Raw genomic sequence first — 8,871 nt, 5'->3', positions numbered from 1 at the left:
AAAAATATCACGTTGGAACATTTTCCATATTCAACACCCACTCGTTTTATAGTTTCTACTGATTTGATACAGGGCACATATTGAAGGACAATACAGACACAGGCATGTGTCAGTACAACCCGCATAAGTTACTCCCCCCAGCAGCCCTCAGCCCGAAAATAAAGTATCAAGTTGCCCTCAACAAGCCTCAGTTCCAGAACTCTTTTCGCATGCGGAATGTGTTTCAAGGTAGGAATTACATCAACCAGGATTGTCTGGATTAACGGGTTTTAGGAAATGAAATAATGATTCTATGATGATATACGCATAATTGGTGTTTAGGAAAATACACCGTCTCGTTTGAAATTGCGTTCTTTAATCCATTAAATAATTTTAAATTCATAAATGCATTTTGTAAAATAATTGTAATGCTCATTAATGGATGCTTTATGAATGTTGATACAATTTCCCAGGTTCATGGTTCTGGTAAGGGTTCTGGGAAACAGTCCGATCACAGGGGATTTTCACGTCTTTGCAAACAACCTGTGTCCAGAATGTCTTGCTGGTGAGTGAGAGATCGCAAGTTGATACAATTTCCCAGGTCCATGGTTCTGGTAAGGGTTCTGGGAACAGTCCGATCACTAGGATTTCTTTCGTCTTTGGCAAACAACCTGTGTCCAGAATGTCTTGCTGGTGAGTGAGAGATCGCGTTGATACAATTTCCCAGGTTCATGGTTCTGGTAAGGGTTCTGGGAACAGTCCGATCAATAGGAGATTTCTACGTCTTTGCAAACAACCCAGTCCAGAATGTCTTGGCTGGTGAGTGAGAGATCGCGTGATACACCTTCCCAGGTTCATGGTTCTGGTAAGGGTTCTGGGAACAGTCCGATCACAGGGGATTTCTACGTCTTTGCAAAAAACCTTTGTCCAGAATGTCTTGCTGGTGAGTGAGAGATCGCGTTGATACAATTTCCAAGGTTCATGGTTCTGGTAAGGGTTCTGGGAACAGTCCGATCACAGGGGATTTCTACGTCTTTGCAAACAACCTGTGTCCAGAATGTCTTGCTTGTGAGTGAGAGATCGCGTTGATACAATTTCCCAGGTTCATGGTTCTGGTATGGGTTCTGGGAACAGTCCGATCACAGGATTTCTACTGTCTTTGCAAACAACCTGTGTCCAGAATGTCTTGCTGGTGAGTGAGAGATCGAGTTGATACAATTTCCCAGGTTCATGGTTCTGGTAAGGGTTCTGGGAACAGTCCGATCACAGGGGATTTCTACGTCTTTGCAAACAACCTGTGTCCAGAATGTCTTGCTGGTGAGTGAGAGATCGCGTTGATACAATTTCCCAGGTTCATGGTTCTGGTAAGGGTTCTGGGAACAGTCCGATCACAGGGGATTTCTACGTCTTTGCAAACAACCTGTGTCCAGAATGTCTTGCTGGTGAGTGAGAGATCGCGTTGATACAATTTCCAAGGTTCATGGTTCTGGTAAGGGTTCTGGGAACAGTCCGATCACTGGGGATTTCTACGTCTTTGCAAACAACCTGTGTCCAGAATGTCTTGCTGGTGAGTGAGAGATCGAGTTGATACAATTTCCAAGGTTCATGGTTCTGGTAAGGGTTCTGGGAACAGTCCGATCACTGGGGATTTTTACGTCTTTGGTAAACAACCTGTGTCCAGAATGTCTTGCTGGTGAGTGAGAGATCGAGTTGATACAATTTCCCAGGTTCATGGTTCTGGTAAGGGTTCTGGGGAACAGTCCGATCACAGGGGATTTCTACGTCTTTGCAAAACAACCTGTGTCCAGAATGTCTTGCTGGTGAGTGAGAGATCGAGTTGATACAATTTCCAAGGTCCATGGTTCTGGTAAGGGTTCTGGGAACAGTCCGATCACAGGGGATTTCTACGTCTTTGCAAACAACCTGTGTCAAGAGTGTCTTGCTGGTGAGTGAGAGATCGCGTTGCTACAATTTCCCAGGTTCATGGTTTTGGTAAGGGTTCTGGGAACAGTCCGATCACAGGGGATTTCTACGTCTTTGCAAACAACCTGTGTCCAGAATGTCTTGCTGGTGAGTGAGAGATCCAGTTGGGTTTAACGCCCAAAGAAAACTATTTCAGTTAGGTGGAATTTGCACAAAATGTATCATCGGCATGTCACCCACCGATGTTAAGACGACTAAGAGCCAGGTCTATGCCCCACATACTATGAATTCGATCGATATGAGACCCCTGTTGATCGTTGATCTTGCCATCAGCAGCTGGTTTACCATATCAACGCAACAAGAAAGCTTCCTCAGGGGTCTCTGTTATATAGTTGTTGATTTCTTTCGCCGTATTCGCTTACTTGCTAAGCTTCTCAATACCTAGTGTAGATGCTTGTGTTGTTAGTTGTTCAAGGTCGCATATTTCAGCTATATGCATATTTCTAAATAATCGAGTCTGGACCAGATAATGTAGTGATTAACATCATGAGTATCGATCTACGCAATTGGGACACGCTGACATGTGTCAACCAAGTCTGACCACCGATCAGTGTGTCTAACCACCCGATCCCATTACCCGCCTCTTACGACAAGCATGGGTTGCTGAAGACCAATTCTAACCCGGATCTTCACGGGTCATTTGCTACATAGATATGCTAGACACATTAGTTGTTTATATAATAATAATAATAATAAATGCATATTTATAATGCGCCCCTTCCACATCCTAAGGCATGCTCAAAGCGCTACAGAATATTTACACTGGAGTATTTACAGATGAAGTTATACATAATATACTGAGAAAAAGGTAGGTTTTAAATCTGGACTTAAAAATGTCAGTTGTATCAGAGCTTTTAAGGGCAGATGGGAGAGAGTTCCAAAGTACAGGTGCAGAGTAAGAGAATGATCGGTGTCCAAAAGATTTCAGTTTGTAGGATGGGAGTGAGACACGAGAGGTGTGAATGCCATTACATACGGCGATGTGTAAACAGATACGTTCCATGGTATATATGTTACAGTCAATCTGTCAAACCAGTCATTTGGTCAAATGACTAAAACGATCAGTCATTTGGTCAAAAGACTAAAATTCTCAGTCATTTGACCAACATATACATGCTTGCAGGATCTCTGGACTTCGCAGTATCCGGAGACGGACGCTGGAATATACAGATCCAGGCAGTGCAGTGTCCAGTTGGAAATACCAAAATAGAATACAAATTCCAAGGAACGAACCCGTACTACATCAAACTGCAAGTCAGAAACGCTCGGTAGGTGTCGGGACAATTTTCTCTGTGAATAGCCTCGATTAATGATCGCCAAGATAATGAGTGTGAGGTGGACTTTGGACAGTAATTTAATTAAATCACGGCGTGTCATTTTAAAGTGGGAGGACAACCCAAAGTGATGCAGATTTACTGAAACCCACGTGCTGGGTTATGGTGCTCACAAACATAGAAACATCCCGGGCTAGCCGGGATTCGCACCCATGTCACAGTTTTTGGCGTACCCAAGGGATGTAACTCTGCAGTGTGCAAAAGAAGGAAACAATAATGGGAAGATCTAATGGTATTTTACAATCCAAGAAGTATTAACATGGGACTAAGGCATGCTTCAACAGGGACCGTTTCAACAGAACGGCTGGCTATGGTATATTATCCTGCATTAGACAAACAAATCATCCTAGATAATCTCCAGGGCATACATTCCGAAACATTTCCACTTGTACCCTCGGCTGGGGACGATAATTTTATTACCTCCCTTTGGTGGCTTTTCATCCAATCAGGTGTCTACGCTGGGAAGTTGAGCGTTCCAATCACAAAGCTGCTATCACAACTCACTTTCGCTTCTTTTATCTAACGGATTAAACTTGGCAACACAATTGTTGCAGAGGTACTCTGAAAGAGGTAGAAGATTTTTGAAGGTTTCAGACCTGGGTGCCGTTCCACTAACCGATCTTAGCCCTATGCCGATCGTAAACCCCTAAAATCCCAATCTTAGCGTGACGTTACGGTCGGCATACCGTTCCACTAACCAATCTTACCTAAGTCAATCGTAAACTTAAGATTCAAAGTCTAAGTTGCTCATGACCAACTTAGGATAGCTAACATCAATCGTAGAGAAACCAAAATGGTGGCTTTCCTATTCTATGTGAAAAATAAGAGCGAGCATTTCACCGTGAGCGTCCCCTAAAATCCCCCATGAAATGAATTTGTATATTTCTGTGATGTAAACAAACACTGCACTGAAACCCTACAAATGTCAGGCCAGTCTGACCACTGTCGTCATGGGAACACAACCGAGCGAGTCGGTGTAACACATTTGTACAACAATATTGCAACGTCATGGTTAAGAATAGGGACAGCCGTGAAGTGAACAATGTTCTGAAAGCAAAAGATACAAATATGTTTGATTTCACTGCGCATATTTGGTGGGGATTCTAAAGGCAGGCCGCGTGTTATTCAAGACCACTGACAGATTCTACATACGTTATAGCCTCGTCACGCCTTGTTTATTCTGATTGACAAGGTTCAGGCACATATTAAAAGCTCTGACACAATTGACATTTTTAAAGTCCAGACTTAAAACCTGTTCTCAGTATATTACTTATAATCTCGGCTGTAAATACTCTCGTGTAAATTATCTGTACACAGCGCTTTGAGCATGCCCAAGGATGTGGAATAGGGGCACTATAAATATGCATTTATTATTATTATATTATGCCTGATACCCAGCGTTCACGCGCACTTGCACCTGAAGCCAAGGTGCTCACTACCCTAATATTTTGCTCTAGTTTTATTTTCTACGTTTACGCTTGGTTGGAAAAATACCTATGAAGGCCCGGGTTAGAATATTGAACTTCAATAACCCATGCTTGTCGTAAGAGGCCACTAACAGGATCGGGTGGTCAGGCTCGCTGACTTGGTTGACACATGTCATCGGTTCCCAACTGCGCAGATCGATGCTCATGCTGTTGATCACTGGATTGTCTGGTCCAGGGTCGATTATTTATAGCTAAGATACATAGCGTTCACTAACATGAACGCTCATGTTAGTGAACGCTATGCATCTGAGCTAGATTATTTACAGACCGCCGCCATATAGCTGGACTATTGCTGAGTGCGGCGTAAATCTAAACTCACTCACTCACTCAGTGGGTTCGTAAACTACTTCCATCATTTGCTAGACTATGCAAAGGGAGATAACTCGTGCCTCGCATTCCTCTTTCTCTCGCACGAAAGAGTCTCGATCTAAGCTTGGATCGGATCGTAAGATCGGGACCGGCTACGATCGGCCTAAGATCGGGTAGTGGAAAGGGTGTAACTTTTAGCTAAGACGATTGTAAAATTGGCGTAACTTGCTAAGATTGATCTTAGATAAGATCGGTTAGTGGAACGGCACCCCGTTAATTTGTCCGTATGATATTTTTCCCTAAATCTGAGTGGCACAGCGAGCAAACCTTCGCGGCTGCGGCTCCTATCTTTGTTGACTCTGGCAAGCTCGGTTGCAACGGCTTATCAGATTGGCTGCTGTGAAGAGGCGGACCCAGCAAAGGGAGGTAATAAAATTATCGGGCCGAGCCGAAGATGCATACATTTACTTGTAGAGATTTATCGGAACGTATATCCTGGAGATTATCGAGGATGCAAACAAATGGGCACAGACATAAACCTAGGCAACGAAACACCGGCTTGACATATGCATATTAATACTATATAATAATGCCACATTGAACACTTTAATAACACATTAAATATACAAGCACTGACAAAGACAGAGTGATATTACAACACGGAGACAGTTATACTGGCATAAACATATAGTCAGCACATAGTCACATACATAGGGCATACCGAGGAATGATCATGTTGCAGTGTGCAGTTGTCAACATCACTTAGTAGTCTGATCATTTCAAGTTGTATTTAAATTGTTTTTTGTTTGTGCTGGTCATTTATCCTTCTCATGTCACGTGTGTGATTGTCACTCTTTATGCTCTAACATGCGTTTTATTGCTACGATTAAACTTTAACTACCAGCATACCAGCCACGGAAGCTGAAATGATGCAGGGCGGGAAGTACGTCAGCATGAAACACACGGCCGATGGATTCTGGGAACTTTCCAACGGACAGAAGGTAGACCAAACAGGCGGTGTCCGTGTGAGCTGACAGCAGCTAATGGGGAGACGGTAACAGACATCATTCCCAACTTAAGTGAGTCCATACACCCAATGATAATTCTCATAAATCCTGAAACTGTGATAATGTAGACCTGTCACATATCCTAGACTTGCACTGGCATTCTTCTATATTTATTTGTGTCAGTTTCTAAATCTGTATGACAAACTAATCATTCTGCTGAAACACTCCTTACTTGATAGTTCTCCCAAATCCTGAAACTTTGGAAATCTAGTCTTGTCATACATAATGATAATAGTAATAATAATAATTGGCTTGTATAGCGCCTGGTTACCATCATAGATGCTCAACGGCGCTGCATACATCGTTAAAAACACAATAAGTGTGAAAAGAGTTCTATTCAGAAGCCATCTTGAAGAAGTAGGTTTTGAGCAAGTTCTTGAAAAGTGACTGGGACTCAGTTCGTCTGAGGGTGACTGGGAAGATTGTTCCATAGAGCTGGTGCTGCTGCAGGAAAGGCTCTATCACCCATGGATGTTTTAGTGCTGGCTGTGTTAGTCTTAACGTATCTATTGATCTAAGAGCTCTGGTGGGTACATGCAGATGTACAAGCTGGCGAAGGTAGTCACAGGACTGGTCATCGTAGAGGCAGTTATGAGTCAGTAGCAGAATCTTGAAGTAGATCCTGTACTTTACTGGAAGCCAGTGAAGGGATTTAAGAACTGGCGATATATGGTCATGGCGATGGGTTCGAGAGACCACACGAGCTGCTGCGTTTTGAATTATCTGCAATTTAGAAAGTGTTGAAGATGCCGTGTTGCAAAAGAGTGAGTTGCAATAGTCCAGCTTTGAGATTACAAGTGTTTGCATTAGGAGGTTTGTTGTCTCAGTATCTAGGAAGTTGCGGATCTTGCCGATGTTGTAGATGTGAAAACAAAATTCGTAGACTTGCACGGGCAATATTAAACATATTTGTTTCAGTTTCTGTATGACAGTCTAATGGTTTTCCTGAAACGCGCCTTCTTTATACAGTAGGGTTTAATTATGAATTGAATTTTTGAAAAGTAAATACTTTCAAAGTACTTATTTTTCTCATTTCTGCTGTTAACATTATTCTGGCCCATTATGATGTCAGGCTTGATTGTCACGTACTTCCTATTGTAAGTCAAAATGTCTACATCATTCAATTGTGACATTTTCTGTTTCAGATAATGATGTGGTTTTGCATGGAAAGAGCCAGGTGCAATTTAAGCTTGATTCCAGCCTACCCTCAGCGTAGAATTGGATGTGACATATGTGTTCTGTCACTGTGTCGAGATGTACGTGACACAAGTGTTGTTACAAGCATAATCACTCTTTCTGCAATAAAACACCTTCGTACCGAATCATTATTATTGAAATGTTCAGTATGCTTTAAGGGAATGTGTATGCAGGCACTCTTTACTGTCACTATGCGCCATGAATAAATCCACGCACGGGAATGGTGCTGTCAGACTAATGATTTGTGAGCACTTGAAAATATGAGCATTACATATTTTTTTTACACAGGGGCGGGGTGGGGGTGGGGTGGGGTATATACTGCAATTGGAATCGTACAATGTACATGAGGTGAGGTGAAATTGGGTTTAACGTCGTGCTTGAGAATATTTCGCTCATATGACGACGTGCATGCGTGTGTATGTGTATGTGCGGCTGCTTGTACTAGCCCAGACTTAAGCTGGTTTTATAGTGCTAGCCCACTGCGATACCATGGGCAGTTAAGCATGAATACCCCACTCAGACACAGTATACTGACTCCGAGCCGACCAGTCCTTGTTGTACCCATTAATGCCGAGCGCCAGGCAGGGACCAACAAGTACCATATTTTAAGCATGAATACCCCACTCAGACACAGTATACTGACTCCGAGCCGACCAGTCCTTGTTGTACCCATTAATGCCGAGCGCCAGGCAGGGACCAACAAGTACCATATTTTAACGTCTTTTGGTATGAAGCGGTCGGGGATCGAACCCACGACCTTCCGCTCTCCGGGCGGATGCTCTAACCACTACACCACGGAGGCGGCCACAATGTACATGTGTTAGGGTAATGAAAAAGGGTTTGCCACTTATATACCAAATTAGGCACGGTGGGGGTAGCCTAGTGGTTATAGCGGTCACTCGTCCCGCCGAAGACCCGGGTTCGATTCCAATTGTAGTATATCATATATCATATGTTACATATCATACAATTCCAATCTAATTGTCTTGGAAATCAAGTCTGTTTTCTTACAAAGTAAGTTCTATAAGACCTAAGCCGGCGCAACTTAAATGAAACCATGTTTACACCATGACCTCAAGGTGACTTCACGGTAATCATTATTTGGCAGTATAAATCACTGTAAAACAACAGTGATGCAAATGTATTACATTGTTTCTGTTGACATATAGTTGAAGGTTGTGTTACACAATTTTTAAGTTGCTGAATATAGACTGGAAGTGAAGAGTAATCTGGAAGGTTCCATAACATCTTATCTCATCTTTTCAACCTTGGATATCCAGACAAGGCCTGTTTTGGAGTCAAGACCACTCTGGTGTGAACCGCCCTTGTATATCATTTGCATTAATTTGTATTGCTTTATAAACGCAGTTAATTTTATAGTACCGTTGCTGGTACATCACAAGAACATCTCAGTAACTTCGAGGAAGCAATGTTTTTCCCCACATCAATAGAACAACCCCAAAGATTCCGAGGTTATCACGTGTGACCCTTCATCACAATAACATGTACATGGCA

General features: G+C 42.7%; 1 long non-coding RNA gene across 1 annotated transcript; it reads left to right on the top strand.

Moving 5' to 3' along the window:
- The first annotated feature begins 3,180 nt into the window (after positions 1-3,180).
- Positions 3,181-7,481, top strand: LOC124275726. Its single transcript, XR_006898347.1, has 3 exons — positions 3,181-3,230; positions 5,997-6,171; positions 7,305-7,481. It is a non-coding gene; the product is annotated as an uncharacterized LOC124275726 (long non-coding RNA).
- The last annotated feature ends 1,390 nt before the right edge of the window (positions 7,482-8,871 follow it).

The sequence above is a fragment of the Haliotis rubra genome, unplaced genomic scaffold (genome assembly GCF_003918875.1).
Source record: "Haliotis rubra isolate DU_JTF1 unplaced genomic scaffold, ASM391887v1 Scf2016, whole genome shotgun sequence".
In the NCBI taxonomy this organism is placed as follows: Eukaryota; Metazoa; Mollusca; class Gastropoda; order Lepetellida; family Haliotidae; genus Haliotis; species Haliotis rubra.
This window is presented reverse-complemented; position numbering and strand designations above follow the sequence as displayed.